The sequence below is a fragment of the Dendrobates tinctorius genome, unplaced genomic scaffold (genome assembly GCF_039654945.1).
Source record: "Dendrobates tinctorius isolate UK_male_01 unplaced genomic scaffold, ASM3965494v1 ptg000240l, whole genome shotgun sequence".
Taxonomy (NCBI): Eukaryota; Metazoa; Chordata; class Amphibia; order Anura; family Dendrobatidae; genus Dendrobates; species Dendrobates tinctorius.
The window spans coordinates 4,276,987-4,296,470 of NW_027361907.1; positions in this window are offsets into that span (position 1 = coordinate 4,276,987).

Consider the following 19,484-nt stretch of genomic DNA (forward strand, 5'->3'; position numbering starts at 1 on the left):
GTCATGAAATTTGTTATCCCTACTTCACATGAATTTCAGCAAAGTAAAAGAAAATATATTTTTTCCACTAAAATATTGGTTGAGCGCCACCATTTTTCATTTTCGTAATGTTAACATGAGAAAAAGAATCCTTAAATTTGTTACTTAACTTTTCCCGAATGTAGTAATATCCGATAGATCGTAAAATACTGCTGTTTTGGGCTCACAGAAGGAAAGAAGCACTGTTTGATTTTTGTAGCACAAATTTGACAGGGATTACTTTCTGGCTTATAGACACCTCTCCATTACTAAGCCGTGGGCTTGATGTCACCTGACAATACAAAGGTGACATCAACCCCACAAATATTAACCCCAATTTTCACTGCTACAGGGCAAGTGGGAAGAGCCGGGCAAAGCGCCAGAATTGGCACATGCATCTAAGGCTGCTGTTTTTGTAGCTGGAGGGGCCTATATCAATGGCCCCTTACCAGCCTGAGAATAGCAACCCCCAACTGTGAGCTTTAGCAAGACTGGTTGTCAAAAATGGGGGACCCCATGCCGTTTTTTAAATTATTTATTAAAATAATTAAAAAAAAAAAAACAGCATGGGGACCCCTCTATTCTTGATAACCAACCTTGCTGAAGCTGACAGCTGAGGGTTGCAGACCCCAGCTGTGAGTTTTGCCTGGCTGGTTATGGAAAATACAGGGGAACCCATGCCGTTTGTTTCTTTCATTTATTTATAGCACAGGCGACGGCTGATGAATACCCCCCATCAGCTGCTCCTGCTTTCATGGTTATTAGCGGCAACAGGGGTAAGCTGATGGGAGTAAAGGCCCCGTTACACATAACGATGACCCAGCGATCCCACCAACAATCCGACATGGATGGGATCGCTGGGACATCATTAGGCTGATTGCTGGTGAGCTGTCACATAGACAGCCCCTCCAGCGATCAGGACCAGCAAGCAAGCTGGTTTCCAATGTAAACATCGGGTATCTAAGAGCCGCGCGGCTCTTAGATACCTGATGTTTACATTGGAAACCAGCGTCGCTGATCGCTGGTCTCTCGCTGCCACACGCAGCAATGCGCGCTGGCCAGCAAGAGACCAGCGATCAAAAAACGGCCCAGGACAATAGTGCACGATCAGCGATACCCGGCGGGGGGGGGCGGTCGCTGATCCCCATCACACACAGCGATCTCGCTGGCGAGATCGCTGTGGCGTCACAAAATCAACGATCTCGCTAGCGACATCGCTGTGTGTGACGGGGCCTTAAGAGTCCCAAAAGCCCCAATCTGTTGTCATCGTTCTGACTTTAATATAACTCTCATCATTCTCCTCTGCTCGCGCCGATCGCCGGCAGAGCAGGGGAGAATGATGAGAGCTGTCTTCAGCACCTGACGCCGGGCAACGGCGCTTACTGTAGCGCTTCTTCCCCAATGCCGATGCGTGTCACATGGAGGACATCAATGTGTGTTCTCTGTGTGCGGGACGTTTTGCCATCCATGCTGACGGTAAAAAATGGACATGTCTACTTGTGGGGCATACGGACACATGGTCCGTGGAAACACACTGGCATGTGCACAGATCCATTCATTTGAAAGGGTCTAAGTGTGTCAGTGACTCCGGTACGTGTGAAAACTGTCACCACACATACAGGAGACAGGGATGTGTCAAAGAGGCCTTAGAGAGGCCTTTCTGTGGCGTTACTCAGAGTCGGATCATGGGTCAGATTAAGGTCTGCACAAGGAATTGGCATTCCTTGCACAATGGGAGAGCTGTATCAGGTGGAGGACAAATTTATTGAGCCTATAGAGCACCATCACATTCCGCAGCAATTTAAAGACATCATCACTGTCCCTATTGGGTCTCACAATCTAAATTCTCAAGCAGTTTGACTTTGTAGTGTTTGAGGAAACTAGAGCACCCGGAGGAATCCAAACACGGGAAGAACATACAAACTCTTCGCTGATCTTATACTTGTGCGATTTGAACCCAGCACCCGAGCACTGTAATGCAACAAATTGCACCTGGTCTTGGTTAGGGACGTAGGCATTCATTATAGTGAAAATGTTGTTCTCAATTCATAGGACAAGTATCATGTATGCTGCCTCGGGGTCCTTAAAGCAACTGAGAACTTGACGAGTGAGATTTCTATGATTAACAATACTTTATTTTTACGCCTTTCATTTAGGCTGGGGATTATTACGTAAGTACCAGTGGATATTATGTTGGTTAGCAAGTTTTCTTTAACCTCTTGACGACCGCCAATACAATTTAGCAAAAATAATTTTTTTCTATAAAAATAGTTTTTATTGTGTAAGGGCACCAAAACATAAACGATATAAGGATTCATTCCCACTTGCGATGAAATCAGGCGAATGTAATTCTATAATTGATTGTTCACCTGCGCTTTTTTTTCCAGATCGGATCACGATCGGACTGGAAAAAAGTTGCAGCATGCTGCGATTGTAATTGTGAATCGGAATCGGATCACATCCCGCAATAGGAGTCAATGGGTGTGAGAAAAAAAAAAATCACACAGCACTCAGACCCTGCAAGTGGGATAGTACGTCTACCGCGATCAGCGGTGCCCACGTGGTGAGCGCCGCTGATCGCGGCCGGGTGTCAGCTGATTATCACAGCTGACACCCGGCACAATGTGTCAGGGGCGGTCACGGACCGCCCCCGACACGTTAACCCCTTGCACACCGCGATCAAACATGATCGCGGTGTACCGGGGGTTAAAGGGAAGCATCGGCAGGGAGGGGGCTCCCTCCGTGCTTCCCTGAGCCCCCCACGGCAGCGCAAAGTGCAGCGCTGCTGCGGGGGGCTCCTTTCCTGCAGGCCCCAGAATCCAAGATGGCGACGGGGGCCTTCGGGGGCCTGCAGGAAGCTGGCTTCCTCAGTGCCTGCAAAGCGCAGGCATGAGGAAGCCTGCTGACCTGTCACAGTGATGTGATGTGACAGATCAGCGATATGTCACAGGACAGTGATGTCCCACCTGGGACTATTTAATAAAGTAAAAAAAGAAATAAAAAAAATTGTTAAAATAATTTAAAAAAAAAATCGCCAAATAAATTAGAAAAAAAAAAAAAATATTCCCCCAAATAAATCCATTTTTTGGAAAAAAAAAATAAAAAATAAAAGTACACATATTAGGTATCGCCGCGTCCGTAACGACCCGCCCTATAAAACTATCCCATTAGTTAACCCCTTTAGTGAACCCTTAAAAAAAAAAAAAAAAAAACGAAGCAAAAAATAATGATTTATTATCATACCGCCAAACAAAAAGTGCAATAACGCGCGATCAAAAAGACGCATATAAATATCCATGGTACCGCTGAAAACGTCATCTTGTCCCGCAAAAAATGAGCAATCACACAGCATCATCAGCGAAAAAATAAAAAAGTTATAGCTTGCAGAATAAAGCGATGCAAAAATAATTATTTTTTATATAAAATAGTTTTCATTGCATAAAACCGACAAAACATAAAAAAAGACCTAAATGAGGTATCGCTGTAACCGTACTGACCCAAAGAATAAAACCGCTTTATCAATTTTATCGCACGCGGAACAGTGTAAACGCGCCCCCCCAAAAGAAATTCATGAAACGCTGGTTTTTGTTCATTCTGCGTCCCAAAAATAGGAATAAAAAGCGATCAAAAAATGTCACGTGCCCGAAAATGGTACCAATAAAAACGTCAATTCGTCCCGCAAAAAATAAGACCTCAATGACTCGGTGGGTCAAAATACGGAAAAATTATAGCTCTCAATATGTGGTAAAAACTATTTTTACAATAAAAAGCGTCTTTTAGCGTGCGACAGCTGCCAAATATAAAAACCGCCATAAATAGTAAATCAAACCCCCCGTTATCACCCCCTTAGTTAGGGAAAAATAATAAAATAAAAAAAATGTATTTATTTCCATTTTTCCATTAGGGTTAGGGCTAGGGTTAGGGTTAGGGCTGAGATTAGGGTTATGGGTGTGTTGGGGTTCGGGTTGGAGTTAGAATTGGGGGTTTCCACTGTTTGGGCACATCAGGTGCTCTCCAAATGCAACATGGCGTCTGATCTCAATTCCAGCCAATTCTGAGTTGAAAAATTCAAATGGTGCTCCTTCCCTTCCAAGCTCTGCCATGCGCCCAAAGAGTGTTTTACCCCCACATGTAGGGTATCAGCCTACTCAGGACAAATTGCAAAACAATTTTTGGGGTCCAATTTCTCCTGTTACCCTTAGAAAAATAAAAAATTGGGGGCAAAAATATCATTTTTGTGGAAAAAAATGATTTTTTTATTTTCACGTCCGAGCGTTATAAACTTCTGTGAAGCACTTGGGGGTTCAAAGTGCTCACCACACATCTAGATAAGTTCCGTGGTGGGTCTAGTGTCCAAAATGGGGTCACTTGTGGGGAGTTTCAATAGTTTAGGTACATCAGGGGCTCTCCAAACGCACATGACACCCGCAGACCATTCCATCAAAGTCTGCATTCCAAAACGTCACTGCTTCCCTTCCGAGCCCCGACGTGTGTCCATACAGTAGTTTTCTCCCACATATGGGGTGTCAGCGTACTCAGGACAAATTGGACAACTTTTGGGGTCCAATTTCTCCTGTTACCCTTGGGAAAATGAAAAAATTGGGGACTAATTGATCATGTTTGTAGAAAAAATACGATTTTTTTATTTTCATGCCCGGGCATTATAAACTTCTGTGAAGCCCTTGGGGGTTCAAAGTGCTCACCACACATCTAGATAAGTTCCTTAGGGGGTCTCGTTTCCAAAATGGGGTCATTTGTGGGGGTCTCCACTGTTTAGGTACATTAGGGGTTTTCCAATCGCGACATGGTGTCCGATCTCAATTCCAGCCTAAAACGTCAAATGGCGCTGCTTCCCTTCCAAGCTCTGCCATGCGCCCAAATAGTGGTTTACCCCCACATGTGGGGTATCAGCGTACTCAGGACAAATTGCACAATAACTTTTAGGGTCCTGTTACCCTTGGCAAAGTAAAAATAGGGGTGAAAAGATCATTTTTGTGGAAAAAATATGATTTTTTAATTGTACCGCTGTACGTTATAAACTTCTGTAAAGCCCTTGCACAAAGCATGGGCAACAAACAAGGAGAATTGGAACTACTAACACAGGAAAAGAAATATGATGTCATTGGAATCACTGAAACTTGGTGGGACAATACACATGATTGGAATACAAGACTAGAAGGATACAACTTATTTGCAAGAAACAGACTTGATAAACGAGGAGCAGGTGTCGCATTGTATGTTAGAAACGCGTATATCTGCACAGAGATTGAAGCTTCAGAGACTGGGAGTTCTGTGGAAACTGTTTGGGTAAGAATACAAGGACAGACCAATGGAAAGGACACCATTGTAGGCATTTACTACAGGCCGCCTGTGCAAACTGAAGACATGGATGAACTATTTATGCATCAAATGGCCAAGTTCTCCAAAAAATATGACATAGTTGTCATGGGAGATTTCAACTATCCAGACATTTGTTGGGTATCTCTCTCACGCAAAACTAACAGGTCGAGGAAATTCTTATCCTCTCTTGCTGACAACTTTATCTTCCAAAAGGTAGGGGAGAAAACAAGGGGAACTGCTACCTTGGATCTAATCCTTATAAACAGGGAGGAAATGGTTGAGGAGGTAAAAGTGGCTGGGACCCTAGGAGGTAGCGACCATGCTATTTTAGAATTTTGGATAACTAGAGGAGGAAGACCTGTGAAGACTCAGACGTCAAGGTTAGATTTCAGAAAGGCAGATTAAGGGATTCAGAAAGAGGGATCCAATGGCTGGATATCCTTAAAGACAAAAATGTCCAGGAAGGATGGGAAATCTTGAAAAATGAAATTCTCAAAGCACAATTGTTAACAATTCCGAAAAGAGGGAAGAATAGGAAGCATTTAAGGAAGCCAGGATGGATGAACACAGAACTTAAGCACATGCTAAAAAGGAAGAAAAAAATGTTTATAAAATGGAAAGAGGGAGGCATATCTAAAGAAGAATATAATGCTGTCTGCAGAACCTGCAGGGCACAAATCAGATTATTAAAGCTGACAATGAATTGAGGCTTGCAAGAGATGTCAAAAGCAATAATAAAGGTTTTTGGGGGTATGTCAAAAGTAAAAGAAAAGTCAAAGATGCTATAGGATTTTTACAGGATGAAAATGATGAAATGGTAAGACAGGATGTTGAGAAGGCCGAACTTTTAAATTCCTATTTTGCATCTGTTTTCTCTCAGAAAGGAAATGTAACATCAACTGTTCTTCACTGTCCTATTAAGGGAATTGAAGAATCCAGGATATCTATAAACAGAAAGATAGTGAGGAAACACTTAGCTAACCTAAATGAATTCAAGTCTCCAGGTCCAGATGAATTACACCCCAGAGTACTGAAGGAGATAGCAGAAGAAATTTTTTAACCCCTCTCCATAATCTTTGAAAATTCTTGGAGAACAGGAGAAGTCCCAGAAGACTGGAGAAGAGCAAATGTTGTTCCTATCTTCAAAAAGGGGAAGAAGGTGGACCCAGGCAACTATAGGCCGGTGAGTCTGACTTCTATACCAGGAAAGATCTTTGAACAAATTATTAAACAACATGTATGTCAGTACCTGGATAAGAATGAAGTGATTAAACAGAGTCAGCATGGGTTTGTAACTAATAAGTCATGTCAGACTAACTTAATTTCCTTCTATGATGGAATCACTGATTGGGTGGATCAAGGAAATGCTGTAGATATAGTATATCTTGACTTCAGCAAAGCATTTGACAAAGTATCTCATACAATCCTTATTGAAAAAATGACTAACTATGGAATGGACAAGGCAACTGTTAGGTGGATTCATAACTGGCTTAGTGATCGGACCCAAAGAGTGGTCGTAAATGGCTACACATCCAGTTGGAAGAATGTCTCAAGTGGGGTACCACAGGGCTCTGTCATGGGCCCTGTATTGTTCAACATCTTTATCAATGATTTAGATGAAGGAATTGAGGGTAAACTGATTAAATTTGCTGATGACACAAAGCTAGGAGGGATAGCTAATACTAGAGAAGAGAGAGAGAGGATTCAAAAAGATATAAATAAACTGGAGAAGTGGGCAGCAACTAACAAAATGGTTTTTAACAGGGAAAAATGTAAAGTACTACATCTGGGCAATAAAAATGAAAAAAGTATATACAGAATGGGAGGAATAGGGCTAAGCAACAGCACATGTGAAAAAGACTTGGGTACACTAATTGATCAGACTGAATATGAGTCAACAGTGTGATGCAGCAGCAAAAAAGGCAAATGCAATTCTAGGATGTATTAGGCTGAGTTCACACGTGGCGTTTTTTTCGCGTTTCCGCGGCGGTTTTAACCGCGCGATTTTGCCGCGAAAAATAAGCATCCCATGCATTCCTATGGGATTCCGCAATGCTGTGCTAATCAGGGCTGTGGAGTCGGTAAGCCACAGTTGCGACTCCGACTCCGACTCCTGGATTTTATCAGGCTCCGACTCCGGCTCCTTCATAAATGGCCAATTCATAACAAATTTACTGTTGTAAAATATTAAACATCGTGCTTATTCAGTTTCTCACCATCATATAAGTAATCAGACCACTTAGAGCAAAAATTACATTTATTAGAATACAATTAGCATATAGCAAATAACTTTTATAAACTTTTCTAAACTGTAAGTAAATATGCAATAAACACTTTTATGCAGTTAATAAGAAGAAATCTATAAATTTGTCCTCAGAAAAAGTATTGCCTCTGTCAGATCCTCCTTCATGGATGCCCTCAAATCTGATCTAATTATTTTGAGAGCAGAGAACAACCTCTCTACACTAACTTGTGTTGGTGGCAAAGCAGTAACCACTCGTGCAACATCTCTGACAATGTCAGGATACAGAGGAATCGCTTGTTGCACTGTTATTTTTGATGAACGGTCAAATTTCTCAATTTCTTTTAGTGCACATGAAAAATTCTGCTGAAATGTACTGGCTGTGTTCCTTGATGGGGATGACTCTTCTTCTATGCGGGAACGCTTTGCACGGTCCTTGTGATCCAAATATTTTTTTAAATTAAATTCTTCATCAGTTGATGATGAGGGTGAAGATGTGGCAGGACGACCACATTCTTCTTGTTCCTCCTGACTGTTCTGCAACCCTTTCATCCTTACTGCTATTTCAAACAGAGCTTCTTTTCCTTTACTTAGCTGTTGATCATCTAGAAGAATCCGATGCATTGGGTCTACATAAACAGCTGCCAAAAGAATGTTATTTTGTAATAGTAGCTCCTCTCTCCGTTTCATTGATGTAGCAATGCCACTTGCAATTAACCCTCCTCTTTGGGACAGGCGAAACATCAAGTTCTTTCACTCCTTTAAGAAAATACCTGGAGTTAAGTCCTCTGCTTGTAATTTTTTAGTCACTGTAAATGGGTGCTCTAGCAATTTTTCCAGCTCAGTCACCTGATTCCACTGACTTTCATTTAGCGTCAGTTGAGGGTTAGCCATGTCTACAAGAAAGGTTTTCAGTTCAACCAAGCGCTGAATCAGTAAGTAAGTACTGCCCCATCGTGTGGCTTGATCAATAATTGCCCCTTTTCCAGCACGTCTCTTCAAAATTGAGTCAACTTTAGGGGTTCTGGCAACAGTAGCCAATTTTCTCACCTTGCCAATCAGTGCAGCAGCATGTCCTTCTTGCAGACTGTCTCTTATAGCCAGCTGTAGCGTATGCACAACACAGCGCATGTGATGAATGAAAGAACATATTGACACAGTTTCAACAAGATCATCTAAACTATCATGTTGCTGTTCATCTGAAGCAACTTCAGTTTGCTCCTCAGTTACTATACTGTGTTCCTCTATTTCAAACATTTCTGTGTCTGTGGACCCAGAATGTTCTTCTAGCTGCTGGTCACCATCATTACTCTCATTCATTAGCTTAATAGTACTTATCATATTTGAAGCATTGTCAGTTACGACAGAAAGAACTTGCTCTTTTTTAAGTTCATAGTCTTGCAGAACCTTTTCCACCAAGACCTGGAGAAACTCACTGGTGTGATGAGCTTTGGTGTCTTTTACTGCCAATGTCTTGGTAACTATTTCATTTTTGTCACAAACAAATCGGACATTGATGGCAAAATAGTTCACTCTGTGACGTGTGCAGGCATCCATTTTAAGAAACAGAAAGCGTCCCTTGAGAGTTTTTTGAAGTTCTTCCTTTTGTTTAAAAGCTTCTTCGATTACTAATTTTCTAATACTCTCTCTCTCCAGAGAAACACCAAGCTTGCGGGCCATTTCCCCATTCAGACACATAAAAGCTGGTCGTGAAAATAATGAAATAGGCACACTATCCTTTACAACAAGCTCTATGATCTGTTTTTTAAATATATCTACTGTCATTGTCACAGTAACTTTGTCATTGACAAAATATCTTGCAACTGATGGCTGCAAAGTTCTCTGCTCCTTTGTTTGGCTGGAAGAGCTGGGCACTGGTTCATTGGTTTGGATGCAGTCTTTCTCATCCACTGCTTTCAGTACTTCTGGATGAAAGCGCTGTAAATGTCTCTTTAGATTAGAAGCTCTGGTAGGAGCATTTTTATCTTTGCCTGAATATGCACTCATCTTGGCTTCACAGCATTTGTTTTCGTCTGGATCATTTGTCATACACTGACAGACATAATGTTTTCTATCTTGAGTGATGGTGAAATGTTCAAATACAGCTGATTTAATGTGATGCTTCGTTGACATTCTCAGGTTTTTAATTCTGCATTCACAATCCAAATGACAATTGTTTTTCCTAAAAACAATTGTACAAAATTATTGCCAGGTCGTACAACTGATATAGTGGTCAGTAATACTGTTATTATTCCTCATGTACTCACAGTTAACTGATGCAAAGTTTGTTGAAAGGATAATACTTCTTACAGTCTTCCTCTTCTGAGTAGCAGGCAGCTGTGAGATGCTTGGAAGATGCACACCTAGTATGATCTAGTCTAGAGGAGGAGCTTTACTACTAAGAATTTGCAACACATTTTCACTTTCAGTTTCATACATTGTAAGTAGGGGGGTTGGGGCAGCATGAGGTTAACCAAGTATAAGATTAGATAAGGGCAGTGGAGAACAGTGACACACAAGAAGTAAGAAATGTCTCTATCTCCAGCAGAACTGCTTATCACTGTTGTTCATAGTTTGATAGAACATATATATTTGAGTAACATTTATAAAATTCATATGAAAGTTCAATTATGAAATATTCATACATTTTTTTTAAAGCTGGAGTCGGAGTCGGTACATTTCTACCGACTCCGACCAAAACTAACTCCGACTTCGACTCCACGACTCCGACTCCACAGGCCTGGTGCTAATGCTGCGGTTTTTACCGCGGCGGAATCGCTTCGTGGTAAAAGCCGCAGCATGCTCATTAATTTGCGGAATCGCGGCGATCCCGCACCCATAGGAATGCATTGTTCCGCTTACATCCCGCATGTGGCTGTGCACACCATGCGGAAAGTAAGCAGAACATTTGCGGATGGTACCCACGGTCCGGAGGAGAGGAGACTGTCCTCCGAGCTTTGAGTACCATATCCCTGTAAAAAATAGAATTTAAAATAAAAAATATTGTTAGTCTCACCTTCCGACGTCCCACGCAGCCTTCCCGCCTCTCTCCACGCTCCCGATCCCAGTAATCCTTTGCGAAAATGCCCGCGATGACGTCCGTTCTCGCGGGATCGTGAAGTCTCGCGGTCATTGCGAATGACCGCGAGACATCGCGATCCCGCGAGAACGGACGTCATCGCGGGCATTTTCGCAAAGAATTACTGGGAACGCCTGCGCGGGACGCCGGAAGGTAAGAATAAACACCATTTTTTATTTTTTTTTTACATTTTATCTTTTACTACTGATGCTGCATAGGCGGCCTCAGTAGTAAAAAGTTGGTCACACTTGTCAAACACTATGTTTGACGAGTGTGACCAACCTGTCAATCAGTTCTCCAAGCGATGCTACAGATCGCTTGGAGAACGCTAGCATTTTGCAAGCTAATTACGCTTGCAAAATGCTAGTTTTTCCACGGGAAAATCGCGGGAATTTAAAATGCGATTTTCCCGCGGAATGGAATTCCGGAATTCTCGCGGTAATTTCCGCGAGAGTTCCGGTTCGTGTGCACTTAGCCTTAACAGAAGCATAGAGTCTAGATCACGTGAAGTCATTATTTCCCTCTACTCCTCTTTGGTCAGACCTCATCTGGAATATTGTGTCCAGTTTTGGGCACCACATTTTAAAAAAGACATCAACAAACTGGAGCAAGTTCAGAAAAGAGCGACCAGAATAGTGACCGGTCTGCAAACCCTGTCTTATGAGGAAAGGTTGCAGGATTTGGGAATGTTTAGTTTGCAAAAGAGAAGACTGAGAGGAGACTAAATAGCTGTCTACAAATATCTAAAGGGCTGTCACATTGCAGAAGGATCAACTTTATTCTCATTTGCACAAGGAAAGACTAGAAGCAATGGGATGAAACTGAATGGGAGGAGACACAGATTAGATATTAGAAAAAACTTTTTGACAGTTAGAGTGATCAATGAGTGGAACAAGCTGCCACGAGAAGTGGTGAGTTCTCCTTCAATGGAAGTCCTCAAACAGAGGCTGGACAGACATCTGACTGGGATGATTTAGCGAATCCTGCTTTGAGCAGGGGGTTGGACCAGATGGCCCAGGAGGTCCCTTCCAACTCTACGATTCTATGATTCTATGATTCCTTGTGGGTTCAAAGTTCTCACCACATATCTAGATAAGTTCCTTGGGGGGTCAAGTTTCCAAAATGGGGTCACTTGTGGGGGGTTTCCACTGTTTAGGTACATCAGTGGCTCTCCAAACGTGACATGGCGTCCGATCTGAATTCCAGCCAATTTTGCATTGAAAAAGTCAAACGGCGCTCCTTCCATTCTGAGCTCTGCCATGCGCCGAAACAGTCGTTCCCCTCCACATATCAGGTATCAGCGTACTCAGGACAAATTGCACAATAACTTTTGCAGTCCAATTTCTCCTGTTACCCTTGGTAAAATAAAAAAAATTGAACCTGAAGTATTTTTTTTTGTGAAAAAAAGTTAGATGTTCATTTTTTTTTTTTAAATATTCAAAAAAATTCCTGTGACGCACCTACAGGGTTAATAAACTTCTTGAATGTGGTTTTGAGCACCTTAAGGGGTGCAGTTTTTAGAATGGTGTCACTTTTGGGTATTTTCTATCATATAGATCCCTCAAAGTGGCTTCAAATGTGATGTGGTCCTAAAAATAAAATGGTGTTGTAAAAATGAGAAATCGCTGGTCAACTTTTAACCCTTATAACTTCCTAACAAAAAAAATTTTGGTTCCAAAATTGTGCTGATGTAAAGTAAACATGTGGGAAATGTTAGTTATCAAGTTTTTTGTGTGCCGTATCTCTGTGATTTAAGGGCATAAAAATTCAAAGTTGGAAAATTACGAAATTTTCAAAATTTTCGCCAAATTTCCGTTTTTCTCACAAATAAACGCAAGTTATTTGAATGAAATTTTACCACTAACATGAAGTACAATATGTCACGAGAAAACAATGTCAGAATCACCGGGATTCATGGAAGCGTTCCAGAGTTATGACCTCATAAAGGTACAGTGGTCAGAATTGTAAAAATTGGCCCGGTCATGAACGTGCAAACCACCCTTGGGGGTGAAGGGGTTAAAGTGTCATAGGTCCTGCTTTCAACATGGCACCAGGTGGCAATTTCCTATCTAAGTGCATTCAGTGTGGCCGAACATTCCTCAGACAACCATTAATAACGCACCAAGGCGTGTACAGGGGTGTATTTCTGTGTAGAGCACTCATACTTGATACTGAATAAATTGAGATGTTTTGAAAATGTTGCTTCTATTTTCTCACCATTTGCATATCAATAACATGTCTATCAATCCTGTGATTATCATAATTTTACGACTTTTTATTCTTCATGTTGCAGTTTCAATGTAAATACATTTGGGTCTGGCAGCAGATTTAGCGAGAGATTTGTCTGCTGCGCTTGTCTAAAGACTCTCGCCTGCACAAGCCAGAAGCTTGTGATAATGGGAGATGAAAGCTGTAAACCCTAGGACCAAGGTAAGACCTGTTAGAGCAGGGCTCCTCATAAGTTAGAAAGTAATGCAAATAGTCCAGCCCTTATGGAGAAAAAACGATAATTCCAGAAAAAGTGGAGGTATAAAATGACTTACACAGTTTATACATAACCCCTTAACGTCCATTGACGGGCATAGCCCATCATGGCAGGATGCAACAGCCCGTCATGCCTTTGAACTACCACTGTGTGTAAACACGCAGTGGTAGTTCCGTGCCGACAGCTGTCATAGCTGAGAGGCACGGAAAGGGGTGCAGGGACCCTTGAAGTTGGTCCCTGCACCCAGAACGCTGTGATAGATCAGTCAATCTGACTGACCGATCACAGCATGAGTGGGCAAGAGGTGCTGAAATTTCAGCATCTCCTGCCCTGTATGTGCAGGAGCTCAGCGCTGCTGGTGGCTGAGCTTCCTGCACTAACAGCCAGGAGCGGCGTCCGTGCTGTCCCTGGCTGTTACCCCCCCGACTGCTGCGGTCAAAGCGTTCGGGGGGGGGAGGACGAGGGTCGGGGACTCCCTCTTCCTCAGATCGGCCTCTCCGCAATATAATCCCGGGCCCGATCTCAGCCATGATGACCCGGGGTTGTCATGACATGTCATCAAGCTACGGAAAGCCTCTGATAGGCATAATGCACTGCAATGCTGGAGCATTGCAATGTATTATACCTGCAATCAAACTGTAAAAAGTGAAAGTCCCATAAAGGGACAAGGTAAAAAAAATACATTTTTTAAAAAATATGTAAAAAAAAAAATAAAAATAATAAAAATAATTTTAAAAATCCCCTAAAAAATACACATTTTTATGTAAAAAAGACATGTTTGGTATCGCCGCGTCAGTAAAAATCCCATCTTTTAAAGTGTCACCATAGTTAACCCTTCAGTGAACGCCGTAACACAAAAAAGTAGCAAATTATACTTTTTCCAAGCGGTATCATCATACCGCTTGGAAAAAGTGGAATAAAACGCAATTAACAAAAAGAATGGTAATAAAAATACTGAAAGCGCCATCTTTTCCTGCAAAAAACAAGCCGCCACACACCTCTATCAGCTGAAAAATAAAAAAGTTATAGCTCTCAGAATAAAGTGATGCAAAAATAATTATTCTTTCTATAAAAATTTTTATTGTGTAAAAAATGCCAAACATAAAAAAAACTATATAAATGAGTTATCGCTGTAATCATAGTGACCCAAAGAATAAAACTGCCTTATCAATTTTACCACACGTGGAACGGAGGAAAAAAAAAAACAATTGCTGGTTTTTCTTCATTCTGCTGCCACAAAAATCGGAAGAGAAAGCGATCAAAAAAAGTCATGTGCCTGAAAATGCTACCAATAAAAATGTCAGCTCGTCCCGCAAAAAACAAGCCCTCACATGACTGTCGGCCGAAATACGGAAAAATTATAGCTCTCAAAATACGGCGATGTAAAAATTTCTTACAAAAAATTCTTACAAAAAAAAGTGTCTTTTAGTGTGTGACAGAAGCTAAACATGAAAAACGGATATAATTCTGATATTGCTGTAATCGCACCAACCCAAAGAATAAAGTTGCCTAATCACTAATACCGCATGAGGATCGGCGTATAAAATAAAACCAATTCTTCACCTTTTGTGGATTTGTGCTTTCTGCCTCCCAAGGATCGCAGTAAGGGGATCACAGTGGTTTCACCCCACATATGGGGTATCAGCATACTCAGGACAAATTGCACAACTACTTTTGGGGTCCTATTTCTCCTGTTACCCTTGTGAAAATAAAAATTTTGGGACAAAAAACATTTTTTGTGGAAAAAAATGATTTTTTTTTTATTTTCACAGCTCTACGTTATAGACTTCTGTGAAACACTTTAGGGTTCAAAGTGCTCACCACACATCCAGATAATCTCCTTGGGGGGTCTTGTTTCCAAAATGGGGTCACTTGCGGGGGATTTCTACTGTTTAGGCACATCAGGGGCTCTGCAAATGCAACATGACGCCCGCAGACCATTCCATCAAAGTTTGCATTCCAAAACGGCGCTCCATCCCTTCCAAGCTCTGCCATCAGCCCAAACAGTGGTTCCTCCCCACATATGGGGTATCAGCGTATTCAGGAAAAATTGCACAATAACTTTTGTGGTTCTGATACCCTTGGGAAAATAAAAATTGGGGATGAAAAGTTCATTTTTGTGGAAAAAATATGATTTTTCAATTTTATGGCTCTATGTTATAAACTTCTGTGCAGCCCTTGAGGGTTCAGAGCTCTCACCACACATCTAGATAAGTTCCTTGGGGGTCTAGTTTCCAAAATGGGGTCACTTGTAGGGGGTTTCCACTGTTTAGGCACATCAGGGGCTCTCCAAACGCAACATGGCGTCCAATCTCAATTCCAGCCAAAAAGTCAAGTGGCACTCCTTAACTTCTGAGCTCTGCCATGCGTCCAAACAGTGGTTTACCCCCACATACAGGGAATCAGCGTACTCAGGACACATTGGGCAATAACTTTTGGGGTCCTGTTACCCTTGGAAAAATAAAAATTGGGGATGAAAAGATCATTTTTTTGGAAAAAATATGATTTTTAATTTTTCAGCTCTATGTTGTAAACTTCTGTGTTGCCCTTGAGGGTTCAGAGCTCTCACCACACATTTAGATAGATAAGTTCCTTGGGGGGTCTAGTTTCCAAAATAGGGTCACTTATGGGGGGTTTCTACTGTTTAGGTACATCAGGGACTCTCCAAACGCGACATGGCTTTCACTCTCGATTCCAGTCAATTTGACATTCAAAATCTCAAATGATGCTCCTTCCTTTTTGAGCACCGCCGTGCGCCTAAAGATTGGTCTTCCTCCACACATGGGGTATCTGTGTACTCAGGAGAAATTGCACAACAAATATTGTGGTTCATTTTCTCCTGATACCCTTGACAAAATAAAAAAATTGTGTCCAAAGAAAAATTTTGGGAAAAAAAGTTAAATGTTAATTGTTTCCTTCCACATTGCTTCAATTCTTGTGAAGTACCTGAGGCTGTGTGCACACATTGTGGATTCTGCTGTGGATCCGCAGCGTTTTGGGCCCTGTGGAACCGCAGCGGATTTTGCTGCGTTGTACAGTGCTATTGTATTCAATGGAAATTAAACGCAGTGCACATGCTGTGGATTTTTCCGCGCGGATTCGCTGCGGTTTCAGATCCGCAGCATGTCAATTCTTTGTGTGGAATCCGCAGTGGTTTTACACCTGCTCCATTGTACAGGTGATTAATCCGCAGCACCATCCACTACGTGTGCACATGGCCTAAAGGGTTAATAAACTTCTTGAATATGGTTTTGAACACCTTGACGGGTGCAGTTTTTAGAATGGTGTCACTTTTTGGTATTTTCTGTTATATACTGACCCCCCCAAACTCACTTCAAATGTGAGGTGGTCCCTAAAAAAAAAAAATGGTTTTGTAAATTTTGTTGGAAAAACGAGAAATCGCTGGTCAACATTTAACCCTTATAACTTCCTAACAGAAAAAAAATTTTTTTCCCAAAATTGTGCTGATGTAAAGTTGACATATGGGAAATGTTATTTATTAACTATTTTGTGTGACACCACTCTCTGATTTAAGGGTACAAAAATTAAAAGTTTGGAAATTGCAAAATTTTTGCCAAATTTCCGTTTTTTTCCACAAATAAATGCGAGTTATAGCGAAGAAATGTTACCACTAACATGAAGTACAATATGTCACGAAATCTCAGAATCAGTGGGATCCGTTGAAGCGTTCCAGAGTTATAACCAGATAAAGTGACAGTGGTCCGATTTCAAAATTAAGGCCTGGTCATTAACCTACAAAGTGGCTTGGTCCTTAAAGGGTTAATGCGTTCTCAAAAAACTACAGTGGGGAAAAAAAGTATTTAGTCAGTCAGCAATAGTGCAAGTTCCACCACTTAAAAAGATGAGAGGCGTCTGTAATTTACATCATAGGTAGACCTCAACTATGGGAGACAAACTGAGAAAAAAAAATCCAGAAAATCACATTGTCTGTTTTTTTTTCATTTTATTTGCATATTATGGTGGAAAATAAGTATTTGGTCAGAAACAAAATTTCATCTCAATACTTTGTGATATATCCTTTGTTGGCAATGACAGAGGTCAAACGTTTTCTGTAAGTCTTCACAAGGTTGCCACACACTGTTGTTGGTACGTTGGCCCATTCCTCCATGCAGATCTCCTCTAGAGCAGTGATGTTTTTGGCTTTTCGCTTGGCAACACGGACTTTCAACTCCCTGCAAAGGTTTTCTATAGGGTTGAGATCTGGAGACTGGCTAGGCCACTCCAGGACCTTGAAATGCTTCTTACGAAGCCACTCCTTCGTTGCCCTGGCGGTGTGCTTTGGATCATTGTCATGCTGAAAGACCCAGCCACGTTTCATCTTAAATGCCCTTGCTGATGGAAGGAGGTTTGCACTCAAAATCTCACGATACATGGCCCCATTCATTCTTTCATGTACCCGGATCAGTCGTCCTGGCCCCTTTGCAGAGAAACAGCCCCAAAGCATGATGTTTCCACCACCATGCTTTACAGTAGGTATGGTGTTTGATGGATGCAACTCAGTATTCTTTTTCCTCCAAACACGACAAGTTGTGTTTCTACCAAACAGTTCCAGTGTGGTTTCATCAGACCATAGGACATTCTCCCAAAACTCCTCTGGATCATCCAAATGCTCTCTAGCAAACTTCAGACGGGCCCGGACATGTACAGGCTTAAGCAGTGGGACGCGTCTGGCACTGCAGGATCTGAGTCCATGGTAGCGTAGTGTGTTACTTATGGTAGGCCTTGTTACATTGGTCCCAGCTCTCTGCAGTTCATTCACTAGGTCCCCCCGCGTGGTTCTGGGATTTTTGCTCACCGTTCTTGTGATCATTCTGACCCCATGGGGTGGGATTTTGCGTGGAGCACCAGATCGAGGGAGATTATCAGTGGTCTTGTATGTCTTCCATTTTCTAATTATTGCTCCCACAGTTGATTTCTTCACTCCAAGCTGGTTGGCTATTGCAGATTCAGTCTTCCCAGCCTGGTGCAGGGCTACAATTTTGTTTCTGGTGTCCTTTGACAGCTCTTTGGTCTTCACCATAGTGGAGTTTGGAGTCAGACTGTTTGAGGGTGTGCACAGGTGTCTTTTTATACTGATAACAAGTTTAAACAGGTGCCATTACTACAGGTAATGAGTGGAGGAAAGAGGAGACTCTTAAAGAAGTTACAGGTCTGTGAGAGCCAGAAATCTTGATTGCTTGTTTCTGACCAAATACTTATTTTCCACTATAATATGCAAATAAAATGAAAAAAAAACAGACAATGTGATTTTCTGGATTTTTTTTTCTCAGTTTGTCTCCCATAGTTGAGGTCTACCTATGATGTAAATTACAGACGCCTCTCATCTTTTTAAGTGGTGGAACTTGCACTATTGCTGACTGACTAAATACTTTTTTTCCCCACTGTATATATCTCCTCAGCTCCCCTTCTGTATATCCGGATGCCAGCAGATTGAATTGCATTTTTATGGTGAGATTCCCTTTAAGGGCGTGTGCATCATTTAATTGACCATAACTTAGCGATTCTGTTGCCAAACCATACAACGCGTGGCAATTGCGTATTAGCGGAGACCAATTATTTACCATACCAGGAAACCTTTATAGTTAATTCCACGTAACAATATGATGATTAAAGACAATAGATCATGTAATTCATTTGTAAAGCACAAGATGAACTCCTAAACCTGGGAAAATTGGAACCCATGAATACATATACAACTCGTGGTATGATCGACAGGGCCGAGCTCATACACTGCTGTGCAGCTCATGGTCAGAACTGCAAAAAAATAATAAAATAAAAAACACTCACAAAAGAAGAAACTCAACCTTCTCAGGCTCTCTCCGCTGTAGATCCACCTACAAGAATATGGTGGGGTGTAGGCCTTAGTACTGGCTAAAATCAAGGCAAAAATTAAAAAAAAATATTTGCTTAGTGCATCTTTCATTTGTCTCATAAGCTCAATAAAATTAGCAGAAAAGCAGTCAATTACTTTAATAAACTAGAGCTATAACAGTAGACTAGAATTAATTATTATGCAGGAGAAAAGTCTCGTAGTAGGGGTAAAAACCTAAATAGAAATGCCCTGATTCATCAAGAATGGCGTTGTTCACGCCGGTGCAGCTGCCCCCGATTCACTAAGAGGTGCACGTCTGTTAACACACCAGGAACGACGACGTACAAGTGGCGTGCGCCTCGCTACAAACCTTACACCAGTCTGGGACCGGTGCGAGATCTGTGGCGGAAGGAAAGCAGCTGCTCTTAATGGATTTAACGACACACCCCTCCCATCCCTGCTCCACCCACATTGTCGGAGCTGGGCG